Source organism: Heliconius melpomene, chromosome 15 (assembly GCF_056956725.1).
Source record: "Heliconius melpomene rosina isolate 202511_hmr_F chromosome 15, ASM5695672v1, whole genome shotgun sequence".
NCBI lineage: Eukaryota > Metazoa > Arthropoda > Insecta > Lepidoptera > Nymphalidae > Heliconius > Heliconius melpomene.
The window spans coordinates 4,770,746-4,793,829 of record NC_140403.1 but is presented as its reverse complement, the minus strand read 5'-3'; the positions used below and the strand labels follow the sequence as shown (position 1 = coordinate 4,793,829).

At 32.2% G+C, this 23,084-nt stretch overlaps 1 protein-coding gene across 2 annotated transcripts in view; it reads left to right on the top strand.

Moving 5' to 3' along the window:
- The first annotated feature begins 8,416 nt into the window (after positions 1–8,416).
- LOC146531395 (uncharacterized) overlaps positions 8,417–23,084 on the top strand; it is a 28,621-nt gene continuing 13,953 nt past the window's right edge. For both annotated transcript variants that reach the window (XM_085198150.1, XM_085198149.1), the window contains exon 1: positions 8,417–8,682. The gene's annotated coding sequence lies outside the window, so the exon portion shown is untranslated. The remainder of the gene's footprint in view (positions 8,683–23,084) is intronic.

Genomic DNA, 23,084 nt, shown 5'->3' with positions numbered 1-23,084 from the left:
CATATAAACATACATAGCTTCACGCTTTATCCCTATCAGGGTAGTCAGAGAGTACGGAGCGCCAAACGCTACGGTCTCTATATACCTCTTTCGCCTCGTCCACTGTCATCAACCTCTCTACGTGACCTTCCTCCAGTATCTTTGATACTGTGTTTTCGGAGGTCAACCGAGGTCTCCCCCTACCACTCTTACCGCTCACCTTTCCATAATAGATCTTTTTTGCCATTCTTTTATCACTCATTCGTTCGACGTGCCCAAACTAACTGAGTACGCTTTTCTTCATTCTCACCGTGACATCCTCGCTAGTACCTGGGACTTTCAAACTGATGACGATCGTCGATAACAATCAGCTAGTGTAACCACATGTATTTCACGTGAAAAATTTGTACTCCGCTTTATACGAGTATGGAAGAGATCGTGTTTCTAGATTTCATTTTATGAGTGCATCCACTTTCGTTCCAATTACTTATAAGTAATTAATATAGCTGTAGTGTCATTTTAATATATGTGGTGGGCATTATTTACTTATTTACCCACAATGTTTCGAATTCGGGTGGATAGTGGAGAACGGAGTGTTTGACACTAGGGCCCGTGTTTATAAATCGCTCTTAACTCTGAGATCGATTTTGAGAAGGATCTTGAGGTGCCGTTTTAATTCATATATTATCATTCATAGGAGGGTCATAATCAGAAAAAGTGTCCTTTTTGTGTCTTTTCTTGTCCCGCTACTTTGAATGCGTTTTAAAAATACAATTTTAAAGATAATTTAAATATTTTGCCATTTACGATAAATTTATTTATTAACTTAATACATTTAAAATATTACAAAAATCTTTATGTCAAATAATAGTATTTGTTGTTAGTTGCAAAAAACCTTTCAAAATGCTTCCATACAATTTTTCGTGTCCCATTCACCACTTTACTTTTTAAGAATTGATTTGTTACGAATGTTTATGGTTTTATTTGATTTCAGATATGTTTATATTACTTTACTTTATGCATAATATTAAATAGAACTACTTTTATTGATACATTATTTAATAAATAATATATATTAGTTAAGTAAATTTGTCCCAAAATATTGTCTTTTTGTTACTCAGGGCTAGTAACGTACAATTAAATTATGAATGCAATTATTTTGGGTGGTGTTTAATATTGTTTTTTGTTGTGGCACCATATTTCTAAAAGTCAATGCTATCGTAGCTACAACCAGTAGTGTACTCGCAGCAGTAGAGGGGTTCAAATGTTTTAGAGTGAATGCGTGAAATTACATCTCAGGGTTATAAACGGCTTTTATTTTGGAAAGTATTCTATAATTTCGTTTTCTTGTTTATGTTATTTGCTTCTTTTTACAAAATCTCAAAAAAGAACTTCAGTGCTTGTAGATGCAACTCGTGGCTTATGAGCAAATATTTAAAAGGGTTAGAATTTCTCAGATTTCATTCTCAATTTCGTTATATTTCGTTACGTAACGAAATTGAGAAAATATGAAGCCTAGTTCACAATTACGGTACCAATGTTTTCTTATATATGTTTATAATAAAATTGTATCGAACCGGTGCTTGTATATGGAAGATATGTATATAAGAAAAAAAAAATTGCTGGCATATGAAAAAAACTATTAGTGACTTTTCATAAAGTAAAGTAACCAAAAATAATTATTTTTAAGTTTTTTGCTTGTTTGCTTGTTTGTCTGTGTTTGTGCACGCTAATCTCAGAAACAGCTGAACCGATTTAGTTAAAAATATTTTTTTATTCTTCCTGAAATTAGTTGTGATTTTGTGATTATTATTTTTTGATATGAAATATTTTTGTATTTTCAGTAAGCGTCATGGCTCCTATGTCAAATGCTGAAATACATAAAAGATATAGACAGCATCTTAAAAAGACCAATCCTATTAAATATGAAGATATGCAGAATAAACACTTACAAAGAATGAAACTTAATTCCAGTGATAACGACTCAAATTTTGATATATTTTAAAGTGGATTTAATTTTATCATTAACTTTGTGATCTCTAACTAGAATTATAAGTTTATTACGTTACGAACTAGCATTATTATATTGTTAATATTGTCACTTTGTTATGTTTCTTCTTACATTTATAATCTGTTAATTCAACGATTGAATCTTTAAAATTTTAATCTGTGTCTCATTAAATAAAAAAACAATAGTTTTATTCATATAATATCCTTATTTTGTTGTGTATAATGCCTTATGACATCAGTTTCGTAACAAACATTATCAGTGTTGTTACTTATCAGTTACGTTACGAATTCGAAAATGTCCACTTTTCTGATTATGACCCAGGAAGAATCTAGTTTCTAGAATCTCTGTCTATTCTGCCCCATATGGAATAAAATGTAAAGTATAAAATAAGTATGTACTTATTTAGGCCCGTATTTGTAAATTGCTCTAAAATATGACACCAATCTTGAGATGCCGTTTTCATTCTTAGTTATACAATTTATGAATGAAAACCGCAACTCAAGATCGATCTCAGATTTGAGAGCGATTATTAAATACGGGCCTTAGTTACCCAATTATATTTTTTTAGCATTACTCGTCTTCCGAATCTAGCAGGAAAGCAGAAGCCTAGTGTTAAGACACTCCGCTCCCCACCTTCCCCCGAATTCTAAAGGCATAGCCTGTTAAGTGACCTAATAATTTTAGTACCAAATAAATAAACATACTATTTATTTATAATGGCGATGGATTCCTATACACATACGCATGCGCCTTCCCGGCAACAAAAGCGTCTTATTCCAGTGAGGCGAGTCTACTCGCTATCACGCTATTAGTGATTAAACATTCAACGTGTTATGTAACCTCAGAGAACAATCGCTTTCGGGAACGGAAAATTAAATTAAATATTAAGATGAACTGTGTAGTTCGTGTATTAATGTTTCATGGTTTTGGTATAAGTATGTGTTTGGTATTTAGTATGTAATATGTATTTGTATAAATATTTTAATTATTAGGTAATATTTTATAGTAATTCTTTTATGAAATATATAATTTTATAAATCTACTAGTGGATCCGAACGCGGTTACTCCCGCTTGAACTATACGAATATTTATTAAATATATTTATGAAATTATTTTCAGTTTTCAATAGAGAGATGCGTTAAGCAAGCTCATTTTCATTTTGAATTACGTTTTCTAACAACAAACTTTGCAAATCGTTGCTTAGCAACGCAACGGTTGTTATTAACATGGCGGAATAAATTGCATGTCAAATAATAAGTTTTTTAATATATGGATATACTCGTATATCGAAAATATTACAAATATGAGAAAAAAGAGTACTATATTCATCCCGAGACCCTCAAGTATCTCTATATGAGTATTTTATCACAATTAAATAAGCGGTTTGGCCCTGATTGCGTCAAAGACACACAGACAGAGAGACAGACAGACAGACAAACAGACAGACAGACAGAGTTACTTTCGAATTTTTAATATAGGTATGGATTATATGCTATGGTAAATAAATATTTATATTAATAAATAATTTGCTGGAATACCCTTATTATATCTTAAATTTCCTGGTATTTTTGGTGGAACTGCATGTCTTACCACCAGATCCTCTTGGTCTTCTCATAAATGGCACATACACATACATATATTTCGTCGATTTTCATTTATTTATTTTACAGATTGCTAAGGAACGTAGTATCTTAACACTAGGTTCCCTTTGCCTACCCTGCTACATGCATTTTCTTGTTTCAGTTTATGTTATTTAATATTTTCTTTAGAGGATACCAAGGTGAACAAAGTAATAAATATGTAATAAAAAAATCGAAAAATGTACATTTCTTACATAATTAACATATTTATGCTTTATTAAGCAAAAATAATAGTTTTACAATGCATTTTAGTGCAATTGGTAATTTCCATTCATATTTCAAGTAATAGCTCCTGGTATTCTGTATTCTTCCTCTAAGAATTTATGTCATTCACAGTCTAGCTGACAAAAGAGATTCTCATCTTAAACAAGATGCTTTTCTTGTAAAATATTGTAAAGCTTTGTTTCTACTAAAGAAAATGAAGTTCGCGGTGATTTTAAATTATAATCCAAGATTCTAATTAAGCTTATCATAATAAGTCTATGATTTGTATACAATATTGTGTTGGGATTTTAGTGAGGCTTTAGCTAAAGTTAAGTAAAATAACATAAATAATTATGTATTTTAGGTAGCTTTTAATGATATATGCGCAGGGGCACAGACTCGACTGGTTGTGGATTCGATCCCCACTCGAGGAAATGGAATATTTATTTAAATTTATATTTTCATTTCTTTGCTTTGGTGTCGAGCATCATTAAGCCTCAAAAAGCAATGCCTCTATAATTCGACAGAAAATGGGGAATTGTAATACTAGGTTCGCCTGCCTACTCTGCTGTGTGCAGGATACAGTGTTAAGCTGATTTTTTTTTAAGATAGGTAATTTACCTAACTTATAGATTATATTATACATTAAAGTAAATTACTACAAATATTAATAAACATTACTTTATGTAGTCTGCATTTAAGCTATGACTACGAACTTTTGTAAAGTTTTTAAATATTACCTATAAATCCTATATTTTTTTAAACTTCACGCTGGTTCCCGCCATTGGCAGGATCGGTAGAGGCAACATGGGACCCTAGTGTTAAGTGCCTCCATTTTCGTTCCTGGCTTTTCTCGTTGCGTGCTTTGCCTTGTTAGAAGGATGAAAAAATGAAAATATTAAATACTTCGTTTTCTTGAGTGGGAATCGAACCTACGCTTGTGTCCCTACGTCACTGGTCCTACCAACCCTAACATTAACAATATTGAATTTGAAATAAAATAAATCCAAAAAAACATATTTTATATAAGCAAGCACGTAGTAATAAAATCGGAAACCAAAAGCGCAAAAAGGCATATTTAATGAACAACTTAAACAGCTGTGCTCAACGGAATTACCAAGACGATATCGACTATTCAGAAATCCACTGAACTCCCCGTACTAACAGTGTAATTAGCGCGTTGCATATTTAATCGTCGTTGGTGAGAACAGCTCCCTGAACCTGCTGAATAAGGGAGTGTGCCAGAAATTACGCTCGCGGGGGTTTCTCGTATGTAAAGGTGCATTTATAACAGTATAAAACTGCTTCTCTCGTTTGCACTTGTGCTTTTACTTGTAATTGTACTATACAGGGTGTTAGCAGAATTAACTATGATTAATTGAGTTTTTGTTTGTAAACTATTGTGGGATAGGGAAGTATGTTAAGTGTAGGGTACCAATTTGTTTTTTTTTCTAGTTTGGTATTTTTTTCTTTTTAAATACTTAACTTAAAACTTAAAGTTTTTTTCAGCTTGACGCTGTATCCCGCACTTAGGAGCGTTATTTAATATTTTCTTTCGAATTTGAATAATTTAAATACAAATTATTTATGTCAATCATGATATTTGACCACAAACTTACTTTTATTGTGATCTCTTGAATAGCTGAAAAAGCTGGCGAATATCCAAGGCGGGGTAACTTCGTTGTCAAAACAGGAACTTAGGTGGTCGTCGTTCCGGAGCCTATTATGGTTCACAGTGGCCGTGCTAACTATTCAGTGAAACTGGTTTGTAGGCATTTAATTTAGTATTAATATATTTTCTGTGGAGGTCCCATATTGTAAATATCTTAATTATAATAATTGCTTGCTATGTAAATTAATATTTCATTAATTATTTATCGAAATATATTGTTTCACGCTGTATCCTGCACACAGCAGGTAAGCAGAGGAAACCTAGTGTTACTACACTCCGTTCTTCATTTTCCGCCGAATTCTGGCGGAATTCAACGCCGCGCTTTGCCTCGACACTAAAGCGTAGAAATGATAAATTAATTTTTTAACAAAAAGAAATTATTGTAGGAAATGAGCAAAGAGAGAAGGGATCATTTCGTTTTATATTTGTCGTGGTAGATATTTAACAAACGATAGATATGTAACATGCTAAAAAAGTTCTTATACTTGTATTCTTAACATTAAATAACATTTAAGATTTTAACCGACTTCTGTAAGAAAAGGAGGTTATCAATTCGACTGTATTTTTTTTAAAGTTTTACATTTAAACCACAAACCAATTTTAATATAACGGTATTAGTAATTTTATATTCAAATCAATTAATGCTAACTTAAATTATTGTTATTTAATTTTGAGGCCAGTCGTGGTTCAGTGTGACTCTAAACGCGACTGGTTGTGGATTCGATTCCCACTCGAGGAAATGGAATATTTAATATTTTCATTTCTTCGCTCTGGTGTTGAGGCTTACAAATAGCATAATAAAATTGACAATGTCATTAATTAAAAAGTATTTTTCTGAATGTTAGAAGCGCTTTCACATAGTAAAAATTTAATTAACAAATGCTCATAGATTTTTGAAACGAGACTCTTGAAATAACGAACTGTGCTATACCGACATACATATATAAATGTTTTGTATTATTTATTCCATTTGTACGAGAATTGATATACTCAAGAGATTATTTTTTTCTTAATGATTACATTTTAAATAACCCAGTATTCCTTGGTTTGTGGATGATTGTAACTTCCACCACTTTTTTTAGCTTCATGCTGTATCCTGCATATAGTAGGGTAGGCAGAGGGAACCTAGTGTTAGACACTCTGTACCACTTTCCACCGAATCCTAAAAGCGTTACGTGGTGAGTGGCGCAACTCAACGACGTGTTTTTCCGGCGGAGGGAGCTTAGTGTTAAAACTCAAATCTACAAACAGGCGAACAGACAAACAGCTTTTAAGATTTTTAGAGATTCTATTGTTTTTTTTTAAATTACCCAAAATTATTTTTATGTAGGTAAATATTTAATGTACAGTCACACTATTATACAATTTTTTAATAGAGTCCACATCTTTGAAAAGATTTAAAAATATAGTTCATATCAAAGTGCCTTTATATTTTTTATAACGTCATATCAAGAACATTATGAGCAAAATTCTTTAAGCTTTCCTAACTTAGAAAGCTATTAAGCACTATCGCAATACTATTATGTTCTGAGTATACCGAATATAGAGTTATTTACTGTCTGTGAAAATTTATTTTCTTAGGAAAATTTACTTTCTAACACTTGATTCAAAAATATTTAACTTAACTTAACTTAATACTTACTTATTTTTTTCTTATTGTTGAAAATAATATATGTACATACATGATTATTTGGCTAGTCTAATATATTATTTTTACACTTTGGCTTTGTGTAGAGACATTTCCTCTCTGTGCGTTCTCTATGGCATATGTCAGGGGGCGTTCTGGGAAAAAGTTTGATCTGAATTACATCCACTGAATATTTTAAGCGCACAGTAGAAGTAAAATATTATCCCCAACATATGGATGAGTGGAATTTTACTACAGGGCGGTTTTTATAGGAACTTCCTACTCGCGCCACACAACTGTAGTGGCCTGCAGCAGTGTTTCCGGGTCGATACGATATGGGTACCTTCAAAAACGGGTCCATCTCCACCTTATAGGTCATAAAGGTATTTATTAACACCTCTGGAGTTATACAAGATGGTGGGCAGCGGAGATTTCGTACCATGAGGAGATCCGTAAGCACGGTTATCCTGTCATTTGTAAAAAAAATTGATAATGAAAAAATCTCCAAAAAAAAGGTCCATCTCTTTGGTCCATCTATTTTATATGACGTACTTTTTGTTTGTTTTATATTTTATCCTATTAAATGAAATTACCTAACGATAAAATCAAAATAAAATATATATTTGACCTTAGGAAATAAAAAACAAACTTACGACAGTATACTTTGTTTCTTTTTTTTCATTTAGACGATAGATACACACTATAATATAGCAGGTACTATATACTATATTAAAAATTTTACCATTTCATGTTAGTAAAAATGGTTTCAAAAAATATTGTGAAGATTAAAATGCACTCGTCCAAAACTCAAACTGATTCAGATAATAATTAAAACCTAACAACGAAATGAAAGCTAGATATTAATAACATACCGACTACCTACTACCTACACAATACTCGCATTTAATACATAAAATATTACCACAGATAAATATTGCACATTAATTAAAAAAAAAAAAAACAATAAATGCATGTTTCAATAACAATAAAAACAAGCATATAATGATTTATTATTAATATCATGTCTGAATGGCAAAAGGCACAATGGACGCCACGACGTCTTTATTGGGCTCAATTTTAATTAGAGTATTAACGAAACGTTCAGACGAGTGCAAGAGGGTGCAAGAGGGTGCACGAGGGTGCAAGAGGGTGCACGAGGGCGTGCGGGGGGAAGGAAGGCAGAGGGGGTGAGGGCGCGCGGGGGCAGGTGCACCTGGGCGGCGGCCGGCGCCCGGCGACCCACGTGCCCGGGCCGGCCGTCAGTCGCTCGCGAGCTGCCGCCGCCGCGCGCTCCCGGCCGCCCGCCCTCCCCCCAAAGCGACAGGTGGCGCCGCCCGCCGCCTGCGCGCTCAGCTCGGCCCGGCGCCCAGTCCATGACTCTACGCTCGGCCGACTCTAACTTTCAGCTGTAGCTCTCGAGTTCCGTGCTGTGCGTGCTGTTACTATTTGTATTTAATGATAATTGAGAGTTCTATGAGTGTTTCTGATGGTTCGGCGGAAAATGGTATATATCTGAAGGATTCGAAAGTCTTACATCTTGTTTAAGGGTGTGAGTATTTTTTGTATTATTTTATTAATTAATGTTTTTTTATCATTTTGTATAGCAGAAGTAATTTAAGTCATATATATATTAGAATCTCTACATGTATACTAGAGTTTAAACCAGCGAAAATCTCATATTTAAGCTAAAAGATTCATAACATTTTTGGAGCTTTACAAACAGTCCCCAAAATATTTTTAAAGCTTAATTTAGTAAAATAAGATAATCATACAATAATGATGTCCACATTAAAGCCAGTCAGAAATATAATTCTGTTGTGTGGGTAGTTGACGAAGAAATGAATATTAATGTTTTATTATACGAATTGATTCGCTATAGAAAGTAATAAAAAATAATTTTATAAATTTATATTTCATACAAATCCCTCAATGGCATTAAGTTAAATCGATTTGTTTTAAAAACCAGTACCGTTGCTGTCCATATGTAGAGTCCTGTGGTTTATAACGTACACGTTCAGCGTAGATTCCGTAAGCCAATATTTTTTTTTCAATTTCAGTTTCACTATAATAGACCAGGATACGTTTTCAATAAATATTCGCACATATTCTAACATTCCTGTACCTCCCGTTTTCTTTAAGGATAAACGAAAACAAAAATACTGGTTTCATTTGTAACAATATATTAAAAAAACCTTAAGTTCATTATCACATAGGATCAAATTGTGTTATTGTTTTTTTTATAATAAAATGATTTTGTCGTTTTAAAAATGTTTAGAAAATAAGCTTTGTGTATTCTTCTAACTGTAAAATAAGCTATGTGCCTAACTTTTTATCTAATTCTGCAATAGATATCCACAATCCAAACCTCGCCTCATATATTTAATGAAAAGTTTATTTTAGTTTATTTAAGTTTATGGAATAATAACGTCTCGCTTAATATAAAATTTAATGTGCTTATTATAACTTATATTTAAAAAAATATTATAGTATTTACATACTTAAAGTGTAATTTTATAGAATAAATAATTTCAACGAGTTTCCTTTTTTATTTTAAATATTTCATTTAACTAAATTGTGCGGCCTCTTTAAATGAACGCATCATCATCCACTTTCCAACAAAATGAACGTTGTGCTCATTTTCGCATATATTTCGAATTTCAACGCTTTTTACTTTTATAAAAATATTCAAAATAGCCTAAGGCTTGTGGTTGAAATAATTTTAGAGCTAAAGAGGTCATAATAGATTTTTTTTTCTTGGTTTAGTTCAAATATTATGCCAACAGAATACAGCCTTTTGAGAGATTTTTTTATATTTTTTTTCTATAGGATGAATAACATCAGTCAATTACGAATTCGTCTACATATGTTTTTACCTTTACCAGCTACGAGTTCCGCTACACACTCAATGTCTCAAGAATTCGGTGAGGAATGGGAAACGGAAGTGTGTAATGGAGAACAGAGTGCTTTACACTAGGTTCCCGGGTTCCCTCTACCTACCCTGCTATGAATATAATCTAAAAGCATAAAGCTAAAAAATAGTTTACTTAAAAATTAATAAATTGCTTTCATTAGTTAATGCTTACTAATTAAAAATCAAATTCAATTTTAATAACTTGTACCTACGCTTACTCCATATTTATTTTTTCATGTATTTGTATAATGAATATGGGGACATTTATAAAGTAGCTTTTAAATTAGGATAATATTTAAAAAGCTATTACCGCTCCCACCGGGTCACGTATTTGTGATGTATAAAACATAATAACATTCTTCAAATGTTTATTTATTTAGGCTTATATTTATTTTACTTCTACCCTTAAGTCCTCATATAAGCAGTTGTTGCAAATTTATTTATTGTAGAGACCTGGTTTCATATGATTAATGACTGAGACCCGTCAATATTATTTAGGGTTCCGTACTTCAAAAGGTAAAAACGGAATCCGTGTAGTAACCCTTCACATTGTTGTCCGTCCGTCTGTCTGTCAAAAGCATTTATCTCGAGATTACGTGGACTTATCAAAGCTGAAATTAATATCAAATATTTAAGTGTACCCTTGAAGCACAGAAAAAAATCCCCGACCCCATGATTTCCTGAAAAAAAGTCACATTTCTACATTTGCTTAAATAAATATATGGCCGTTTATATCGCAAAAAACGACGATATACTATTTTTTCAGGATGTCATGGCGCCATAGATCTAAGTGTATGGTTTGAATTTCAACTCGATATCTTCAAGCGTTCTTGAGATAAAGGCTCTTGACATACAGACAGACAGAGTGATCGTATAAAAGTTCTTTTTCCTTTAAAAGATACAGAACCCTAAAACACTCTATAATTTTCAAAAGGTAATCTGTTTTTCAAATACTTTTATCATTATTGAAATATCGATAAGGTATAAGTATTTTTCCTTCAAGTACCTTCGAGTGCTTCATTTGTATTTCATCTCTATTTCGTTTCTGAATACGAGTATGATATTCTCTGAAGTTGAAGCCAATGTGAAGGACGTAGATATTCATTATTAATAGTTAAAGCAAAGGGCTTTACAAATAATTTATAATTGGAGTCGAAAATGGAAATAGTATTACAAACTTCAAGTATTTGTTTATATTTAAAAATATATATTGAAATATATATTTTTTAATATTGCTTCTAACGAGAATTTTATTTGGTTTTAATTTTCTGTTTTTTTATGTGCTACAATCTTTTGCGATCTCCATCGTCAAACTCTAGATGTCATTTAGCACAAAAGTAGATCCCAAGATAAATCAAACAACTATAAACACAATTTGTCTACTTTTTAACCAACTTCTGTAAAAAAAGGTTATCAATTCGACTGTACTTTTTAGTTCAAAAATCAATTTGGCCAAAGACTGGAGCCTTTTAACTGTAAAATGAAGAGATGGATCTGGTTTTTTACAGTATATCGTATTTTGCAAATCAAGCCTTTTCATTTGATACTGCTAGGTGGATTGTGCAAAAAATGTAATTCGCCATTTTGTTGCGATGGCCGTTTAAAATTAACAACAATATTGTTTAAGTAATTTCATTGTTATCAGCACAGAAGTAATCCAAATTTCAATTCAATCGGAGACAAGGACGTGTTTCAAATACACATATATGTGTTAGAGTATGTGAAATTGCTGAAGCTGAAATTTGTACTAATACAGCAAAGTAAATAAAAGATATTAAAAAAGAAAATTAACTTATCTATAGCTTAACATTTCAGCTTAACAGTTTTTAAATAAGATTATTTCTAGGTAATACTTTAAAACATTTATTTTGGTTTATTTTTTAGATTTTTTGCTTATGGGGGGGGAGGTAATTGATATATCCTATTAACATTATATCAGACGCATAAATGCAATATATCATAATTATTATAACTAAAAGTAAATTACATTTTCCATTTATTGGGGTAAATCATATTAAATTTGCTATACTTGCTTTGAAACTTCCTTTTATTGATACAGTATGTTTTTTTTGTATCACCTTCACGTTGTATCCCGCACACAGCAGGCAAAGGACCTAGTTTTAAGACACTCCGTTCCTCATTTTCCGCTGAGATCTGGAGGCATTGCTTATTAAATGGTAGAACTCACCGTCGCGCTTAGCCTCTACACCAGAGCGAAGAAATGAAAATATTAAATAAAACATTTCCTCGAGTGGGAATCGAACTCACAATCTGTTGCGTTTCCAATCACACTTTGTATCCCTATACAACGACTGGCCTGAATAAACGTTAACCTATTATAATTGTTTTTATATAATATAGCTCGTGAAGAACATAATGAAAAGTTATATTTCACAATAGTATTCTTTTATAAAAAAGATAATTATTAAAATGGACTACGTTGGTAGATAACGAAGAATAAACTTAATCGGTGCTTTTCATACAATAGTTTTTAATTTCCGTATTAATTCAACCGTAGTAACCCAGTGTAAGGTTCACACATGTTAAACGCAAACGAGCGCATATCGCTGTATACGAGTATATGAGGCAGACAAGTATAATGCAGGCTATAGGAAGTTCGCTGTGGTCTAGACTTTTCCAATGAATTATTTTAAACAATCTTAACATTGTGTTTGTTTTAATAGCGACTTTGAAGTATGAATTTGCAAAAGAGTTTGCTATTTTAACTTTATTATTTCTAAAACAAAGAGATATTTTAGCTTGCAAGAAGGTAGTAACTTTTAAAGTACATTTGTTTGCTATGTTCACACATTTCTAAAATATACCGTTTTATGGAAACAACAATAATACTATAATTATAATCTTTTCGTATTGTTTTTGCATATTGGATGGAGGAGCTTAACGCTGCTTTGCTTCGTCAGAACGGAATTAAAACATTAAATATTTTGTTTCTTAGAGTGGGAATCGATCCCATAATCTGTCGTGTTACCAATCCCACACTTCTGCCCCTGCGCCTTGACTGACCTCATACGTATTTGAGTTTGTTTTGTACGGTGCTTGCCACTGTGGGACAGAATATGTTAAAGTAAATGTTTTCAAACCACGTCAACCAAATCTATGACGTAAAATAAATATCATTCAACTACAAGTTATGTTTTTTATGACCGTTTATTCTCTTCTCGTTGACCTAGAATTATGATATTTGGCAGTTAGCATCTACAGTTAGTACTAGTAGTACTAAAATCTATACATTTGTGATAAAATCCTTAAAAATAATAGCCTTAAAAGTGGGGTAAATTTAGTATTAAGCCCGCTCAAGTGAATTATCAGATGAAATGGCTTTGGCTAAGCTAAGTTTGAATTTCAGAAAAAGCTCGAGACTTGCAATTTTTGTACGGAACCCACGGTGATCCGGTTTTTTTATAGATATAAATCCATAATCACATACCTACCTGTATGACATTCATATAACAAATAAATTAGTTTCTAGTTCTAAGCTACAGCAAAATGTAATTACAAAAAAATATGAAAAATCGTTTATTACAATAGTTGTCATCAACATAAATAACTCCATTTCAAAGCAATCAAATATATAACAAAATAAAAACAAATAAAAATATAAATCACAGAGACCAGAGTCCATTTGAACCACTCTAGTTTTAAAAGCTTTTCAAACGAGTTCGTGTAATAAATTTAGCTTTATACATTTACTAGCGGCCCGCCCGCGGCTTCGCCTGCGTGAACTACGTTATTATTAATTTCTGTCTCCATGAGTATCTACGTCCTATAAGTGACGTCCATGCAAAATTTGAGACTCCTAGCATTTGTAGTAACGAAGTTTCCCAAAATAACCCCTTAAAAGTCGAATATTACAAATTCCCGTCTTAGCGAGCACCTACGCTTACTTTCCTTTCCTTTCCTTCTTATAAGTAATTCCTATGAGAATGAAATTTGAGAGAATGGAATTTGAGATCCTAGCTCTTGTAGTTTCTGAAATTTCGTGATGAGTGAGTGACCTTTCGATTTTATATATATAGATTATTATTATTGAGCTCCACCCTGTATCCTGCACACAGCAGGGTAGACGGAGAGAATCTAGAGTTAAGACACTCTTTCCCCATTTTCCCCGTATACTGAAGGCACTGTGTGTTGAGCAGCGAAACTCAACGCCGCGCTTTGCGAAACCAGAGCGAAAAAATGAAAATATTAAATGTTTAATTTCTTCAAGTGAGGCTCGAACCCACAGTTTGTCCATAACTGACTTAAATGGAAAGGCACTGTATACTGGCATTTATAAAGTTTAGACATATAATAACATATTTCTATTATTGGACAATTGCCCATACCCACGGCCTATCTGCAAAACATGGTTTACGCGTTTATTATAGAAAATGTCTTGGCATGCCCTCATACCATATTACGTGTAAAATGTTTATACATGTGTAATCTATCTTTTTCGTGGTATTTTATTGGAATGTCTTATTATAATTTTATTTTGACCAGAAGATAGCTTTCCGCTCGAACGCCATACCTTGTCTTATCAGAACGGTGAATGCCATAACTGTCTCATATATCTTCATAGTTCGCTAGAATAATTATAACACTAAATACCAGTTTAGTTAGGGGATTTCGTCAGTAAATGAATAGGAATTAGTCTTCAAAATGAAACACCACGCATATAATTATAATGTTAGTATATTTTATAAGCACGAGTAACCTACATGTACACTGAAAGGTTTTAGTTATTATAGTTTCAATTCAAGGATACGACATGAAGATTATTAGATCTTTAATATTCTAGATTGAGGCAGGCGTGGCGCAGAGGCACTGTAGTTGCGACGGTTGTGGGATCGATTTCCATTTGAGAAATTAAATATTTAATATTTTCTTTTCATTGCTCTGGTGACAAGGCAAGGTTGGCGTTAAGTTCCGCTACTGAACAAGTAATGCCTTGAGCGGCGGATATTGGGAAACGGAATGTTATAACAGCAGGTTCCCTTACTTACTCTGCTATCCGTGGGATACAGCGTGAAAGTGAAAAAAATATTCAAAACCCGATTGATTATGTACAATCTTGTTATCCAACATAGTTGCCTCAAGACACAAAGAGGAAACCTGTTAAGACACTACGTTCCTCACTTTCTGTCGAATTCTGGACGCATTGCGTGTTGAGGGGTAGAACTCAGTGTCGGTCTTTGCCTTGACACCTAAGCGAAGAAATGGAATTGTAAACGTAAATAAATATTTCACTGCCTCGAGTGGAAATCGAAACCATCATTACAGTCACATCCTCGTGCCGCTGCACCACTACGGCCTCTAGTAAATAAAATAAATCTAAAAAAATTACAAAACATTGTATACCACATCAACAATGAAGCGAGTCATTCAATAAGAAGTCAGTCAACAACTAAAATATTCAGTTGAATATTTCGCTAAGCCTGTGTTTGATACAATTTTCATAATGGGTACTTGCCGTCAGTACTATACGAGTGTTGTCTAAATTAGCCGCAAACAGCAAAGTAAGTACAGTCAGTATAAAAGAATGTTAGTTTTGTATTGTTGCATCGATTGTGTTGTAACAAGGGGGTATTGTTGACAAAACAGAAAACACAATAGAGCCCCCGCATAATAATATGTTGGGAGCGAGTCCGGCTCAAGTTGTTTTACCATTTCATTCATCATGCACGCCTCAACCATTCAGCTTACGTATGCCTAGACTAGAGAAACTTTTTTAAATTCCTACATTTGTACGCTACGTACTTACTTTCCTTCAAAGTTTTCCAGTTTTTATATGTAACTGCATACAAGTATCGTTAAAAATTGTTGAAGTTTTGTTCAATATGTGTCTACAAATAAAAAAATATAACTATAACTATAACTGTATGCATTTGTTCAATGATTTCAGTACATATAGAGTTTCATGTCCTCTTCTTCTTATACTTCTCTCCAAATAGTGAAGGTTGGAATTCAATTTCGCTCATTTAGTCCTGTCCTTGGCTAGATTAAGTATTTCTACAGTTTTATACTTTTTAGAAAACATAAAAATTTGAACGTAGTATTTGAACCCGCACCTGTTGGAAACCGTCTACGCGCTCTGACCAACTAAGCCATACGTTCTCCATTGAAAAAATCCCGCTAAATTTAATTTTTCATATGTTTTCTAAAAAGCGTTTTTCTTTATTAAGTGTGGAATAACACTTTATGTGTGAATGCTAAAAATATTATACAGCTTTTTTATGTTTTTTATTTAGTAAACACATTTTTAATAGAATTTGTTATTGAAAGTATAGAATATAACTCATTGTTATATATATCCTAGCTATCTAAGGCAGCAAATTGTTTTAGACCTCATGTTAGCCTTAAATTATTTTTATGAAATAACCTACACTATACAAATCTGAACAATAAATAGACTCCCACGAGGCGAAGAGCAATTTGTTCTTGGGAAAGCCTAATAAAAGGATATTGAGAGGCAACAATGGTGAAAAGCGCATGAAATATTCTAGTAACAATAAATAAAAATTGAAAGTACAATTGAGGTCAGTCGTGGGGCCTAGGCACAAGCGTGTGACTGTAAACGCGACAGGTTGTGGGTTCGAGGAAATAAATATTTAATATTTTAATATCTTTGCTGTAGTGTCGAGCTATAGCGCGGCGTTAAGTTCCGCCACTCAACACGTATTGCTTCAATTTGGCAGAAAGTCTTCGCCTTTAGGTGCCTCCTGAAGGTCCTGAAGATTGGCTGCTGGCTTTCCAATTTCTAATTTCCAATCCAACGCTAGACGTTTTGTTACGTCCACTTTTTTATTATTAGCTTATTCTATTTTATATTTCTCTTCTACTAATAAAATTCTTGAAGAAGTTAAATAATTATGTAAATACCTACGTTTATATAGTAATTGAACTCATAATTTATTTAACTTAATTAATTACATAGTCTGAAGTTAAATGTATATAAAAATATGTCCAAAAACACAAAGAGATGTTGACATTAATTAATGCTTACAACATTCGTTTCAACTATAAAACGTTGGCTTATTTTATTATATAGCGACCCAGCAACCTAGATTCCTATAGAAATAAATATATAGAATTAATTTAAAACATCGTAATGAAGTTAAAAAAATGTAAAATGATTAATCATCCTTAGTCGTCGTGCTAGATTATTTTATATAAAAAAACCTAAGAAATAGTTGACATTAAAACTTTATCCATTGAGAACTCTATGAATAGTAATTAATTTTATGATGAGGGGTAGGACGAAAAGAAGTTCGTCGTCAGCTCTATTGATTTCCATGTTGACAATTTGCAAAGTGGTAAATGCTACTTTGTTAGCTTCTTTGAATTTACTTTTTTTTCTTACTAAATTCTAACGTTTTTTTTAGATATAAATCAGGAAAAAAAAAAACACAAAAGTAGATAAAAATACTGATTTATGTAACATTTAATATTTACAGTTGCTTAATTTATACCCTGTAAGTTGAAAGCACAATAAAAGAACTATTATTTTAAAAACAGAACCACAGCATTTCATACAGAAATTCAGTATTCATTCGATAAAATCTGAAAACATAAAAGTACTATTTTCATTCATCCATCCATTTGTAAAACCTTTTTGAATCGACAATAAAATCAGGCCATAGACAGATAGTTCGAATCCACGTCACTCTAGAATAAAAACTAAAAACTCGACTCCGATAATATTTCCCGAGAAATAAATAAATATTGTATAAAAAATTCGTGAACATTTTTTTCCTAGCTTCAAATATCTAGTACTGAAAAAAGTCTTATAAAAGTTAAAATATTGTCATACATTTTATTTAGAGATAAACAGCTTCACGACGTATGCGGCGCACAGCAGGGAACTTAGTGTTAAGACACTCTGTATTATCGAGTGGGAATCGAACCCACAATTCGTGCCCCTGTGCCACTACTGGCCGCAATAATACATAGAGATATTTTATTTAATAGATAAAAGATACTAGTATGTCGCGAGCGCCCGTATTTGTAAAGCTTTTATGGTAAATAATATTATGAAAAGCTTTTATTTCTGTTTCATTTTCGTATGTAAGTCTGAAAATATTTTTTTACTATGACTATTGTTTATTTATCCCCAGGGGGAGGGCAAACGTCGTCTATAAATTGTAGTCTATGAGGTAGAAAGTGCGTGACATCTATTGTTGTTTCTCACCCTCGGCTGTTCATCATAATGTCGCAATTTCATTGAATCTCTTTTCTTCTTCTTTGCTTTACTCTGTATCCCACATATAGCAGAGTAGACAAAGGGAACCTAGTGCTAAAACATTCCGTTTACCAGTTTACGCCGATTTTTTAAGGCTTTGTTTGTTGAGTAATATAGCGAAGGAATGAAGAAGGAAAAAATATTAATAAATAAGTAGTAATAAGTAGTTAGAATCACGTGACTCCCTCTTTAGTCTTCTTCTCCATTTTATTATTTCTTTTCCAAAACAATAGTTTATCATATAATCATCTCCTTTTACGAAGAACGCCATTATGCTAATACTCATTAACGACGGTCTAACGTTATTTGTCGCGTCCACAATGTCGTCTCTTTTTGAATGGTAATCACGATCAGCACTGATTTATTGTTTGAATTTTCTAAGGAGACTTCGTGAATCAACATAATTATATTATCATTTATCTCTCCCAATTCTTCTTTTGTGTAAACTGTTACAATTAAAATCAGAATTTTTGAACTGGACGCTGTATTCCGCATACAGCAGGGTGGGCAGAGAGAATCTAGTGTTAAGACACTCCGTTTCCCATTTTCCTCAGAACTCAACACTGGGCTTTTTGCCTTGGTGCCCGAGCGAAGAAACAAAAATATTAAGAAATAATAATTAATTCCCTGGAGCGGGGATCGTACCCACAACAGTTGCGTTACAGTCACAACCTTGTGCTCCTGCATCACAATGGCCTCAAAGTCGGAATTTCAAAGACCCAATTGAAAAAAAAACAGTCAAATTGAAATTTAGTAGCTAGCACTTACAGATAGTACTAGTTCAAGAAAAAAATTGAAAACTATACATTTGTGGTTGAATCCCAAATAATAATTGCCTTAAAAGGGGGAAAAATTTGGTATTATAGTCGCTAGTTTAAGTATGCTTTTAGATGAAAGGGCTTGTTGTGTATATACAAATACATATTTTTTTTATTTTTTATGACGCACTAATTGTACGACACACACTCACTGGGCCAGCCCGACTCGCGCTTGTCCAATTTTTTTTACAAGATTTTATCCAAATTGCCGTTTTAGTATACATATTTGTTAGTGTATGTGAATTCTTACAAGCTTAATTTAAACCAGTGTCCGATTAAGCTAAAATTTAGATTACGACTTCAGTTCTGATGGCAATAAAATTAAATTTAATCAATATTGTTGTTAATCCAAAATGGCTGCCGCAAGAAAATGGCGGATTACAGATGGCATAACCCAACTGATTTGGGTATCAAATGAAAGGACTAGATTTGTAAAAAAAATACACTGAAAAAACTCTGGAAAATTTTGTTTTAAAACAGTTTTTTAATTAATATATTATTTATGATAATAGTTTAACACTTAGCTACTACCACAGATAACATATAAACGTGTTTAGAACAGTTGAATACCTCTTACTGTGCAGGGCACTTACTCGAAAATAATCGGCTTAAATCATAACCTTCGTCGTTTCTTGTTTTTGCTCTACCTTAATGGGTTGAAATTCACTAAAAGTCATAACATATGTTGTTGAGATATGACCCTCGTCATAAATGTCGGGTTCAGACCTCGAACTAGCACTTCATATTCCATACACAAGTCATTGCTGTCCAAGAATGGAATGGAATGTTCATTAAATATGAAAACCCAACATCTGTTAAGACATATTTCATTTTTATACTCTGCTTTTGTAGTGAAACTTTAAAACGTTACTTAAAATAATTCCGAGATGTCAGTATATCTCCTTCGTATTTTAAACATATGCCAACTTGAAGGTAAAGAGAGCATTTAAAAAGTTTCAACTCATGCAAGTTTTCATATTTTTCGTAGTTCGGCTGTAATTTCCACCATAATACGTTTACTAGTAAAACTAGACATCCGTATTTAGTAATCATGTGGTGTATTAATATGCTACAGATCGATCGATCGATTGATTATTTTAACATTTATTGCTATGTAAATAAATCTTAATAAATTGCTGTGTATTCTATATATATATATATATATATATATATATATATAAAAGCTACGGAAAAGGCTACGGGAAATGCTACGGCGTAGCACGTACCAGCCGCGTACAGTGTGTAACTCGATCGACGGCACAACGGTAGTCTACTAACTGTAAGTGATCTCAGTACCTATCTACATCACCTTCATGTATATTTAGCGATTTTTAGTGGTTCACCGTTCAGCAGATATTAGGGAATTTTCGATATTATGGAAAAAGGCAGATTCTTGAACAATATTGACAAAATGCAGCACAACAATTGGGTTTGCGCTCGTTAATTTGTACTTTAATGTAATTTAATAACAGGCCCATCGTAAAAACTATCCGTCTATCATTCTTGAAAATAATATTGACAAAATAGTAGATTTATAAAAAGTTAATTTTTAGCATAGGCATAGGCGGAAAGTGGGGAACGTAGTGACTTAACACTAGGTTCCCTCTGCTTACCCTGCTGTGAGCGGGATACAGTGTGAAGATGATTTGATTTTTGATTATAATTAGTATAATTGAATAAAATTTAATTAAAATATGTATAAAATAAATGTATGTTCACGTGTCTCTAAACTGACAATATTTTCATAAATATATTTAATAAATGTTCGTATAGTTCAAGCGGGTGAAGCCGCCCAAGTCAACTAGTATAGTAATAAAAACAATCCTGTAATAAATTATTATGATGACTAAAATTATGTATATTATATTATTCTTAATATAAGAACTTATCTTATATTATTCAGTCAGTTCTAAAATGTCTAACTTGGTATCTATATAATTAAAGAATATCACAGAGATTTGGCGATAGATAAGTATTGACCTCTTCAATATTTGTTTCTTATTTAAATAATTACAAAAATCATCAAATCAAAAAAATGTAGCTATCTAAATATCCACTTTATAATAAATACGTAAGAGAGCAAAATTATATGTACATGCTAAAAAAAAAGGAATTATAGGTCGCATTTCCTCTTAATGGAAGTTTTATTTGACTTTTTAATTTCAGTCTAAATACTACATTTATTATAAACAGAAATGAAGAAAGCAGAAAAACCATTTCGTCTTTGTAAAAGCCCGACTTCTTGTGAGGACTTGGAAATTCCAACACTATTAAGTTGCTCTAATTCCTTCTCTGGCAGTGGCTCAAACCATTTTTTGCTCAATTCATTAGTCGTATAAACAGAATTTTGTCTTTTAGAAAAACCTTACTATCCCCTAGGAAATTTTTTAACCTTATTCTATACAATTGCAAATAGAGACTTAAGCATTTCTCTTTTCAAAATATCGTAGAATATAAAATAAAAGAAAAACAAATACTTTATACATACAAGATAATATTGTATAGAGACTGGTAAAATTGAATAAAATATAGTCCAACATGTCTATGTCTATTTCTTGTACAATATAATGAAATGAAAAATAAAAATAACATCAACTTCACGCTGTATCCCGCACACAGCAGGGTAGGCAGAGGGAACCTAGTGTTAAGACACTCCGTTCCCCACTTTCTGCCGAATTCTGGAGGCATTGTGTGTTGTAAAAAAACACAAACATATATATTACAAAGAAATGATACAGCAAGTTGATATATTTTGACTGTAAAATAACGATAATTAAAACATGTAAAGATAAAATATACTACATTGCTTATTTCTCATGCCATAGTGATAAAACATATTATATTATTATTTATTTCTCTTAAATAAAAAAAAGTAACTATATATTGTTAAAAAAATATAAATTAGCCTCATTTTCATATAAAAAAATCTTAACTTAGTACTTATTTATTAATAGTAATTTAATTGATTTGACAGTATAATCCGTCGAAAACATCTTAATCCCCACCATCTTCCCATGTCATATAATAGTATATATATATATTAGGTGTATGCAAGTGTGGTCGTTAATCAATTAGAGGAAACCACATTTAGCTCATATATAATTGGCCCGGTCCAATGTATTAGCTTACCCTACAAAGGCTATATCTGGACTAAGTTCAACACAAACTTTACTGACACGTAATATATTACCGAATATTACTGTTATTGAAGTTTTTTGCAAAATATCCTAAAATACATATAGATTTTATGTGAAAAAAATCTAATATATTCATTTTAATAATTTTATGAAAGTCAGAAACTTCAATTCTTTGTTAGGAGTAAAACCACTTCATTAAATTTGGTTGGATTTTTCGTTTATACAATAGGCAAAAACAATTATACAAAAAGACGTAGTAAGTGAGGAACGGAGTATCTAGACACTAGGTTCCCTCTGCCTACCCTGCTGTGATTTATTTATATGACACTTATATTTTCAAAAGTAGGAGGCATTTTCAAAAAGTTTCTCAAATAGATACCCCTATTCTGGTTTTAGCCTAGTACAAATGGAAGACTGAAATAATTATGTATATTTTGGCCCCAACACGAGACCATTTACCTCGAAAACCCCATTTTAAAAGTAATTATACATTTTGTTTTTGCAGTCCACAGCAAAGAGATCCAACATAAATACGAACTCATGTTAATTAAAGAAAAATTCTTAAGCTCTTTCATCGTGATGGATCCAATGTGTGTGAAAGAGCTGTAGTCAAGAGGCACATGATTTAATTAAACGTAAAGTTTATGTAGCTCAGAAGTTCATTTGAAAATAAACTAAATTCATATGCCTACTGCTGTGTTTTTTAACGTTATTAATAAAAAAAATTAAAAAATTGCTTCACGCTCTATCCCGCACACAGTGGGGTAGGCAGTGTAAACTTAATGTCAAAACACTTCGTTCCCAATTTTCAGTTGAATTCTTCAGGTTGCGTCTTGAGTGGCG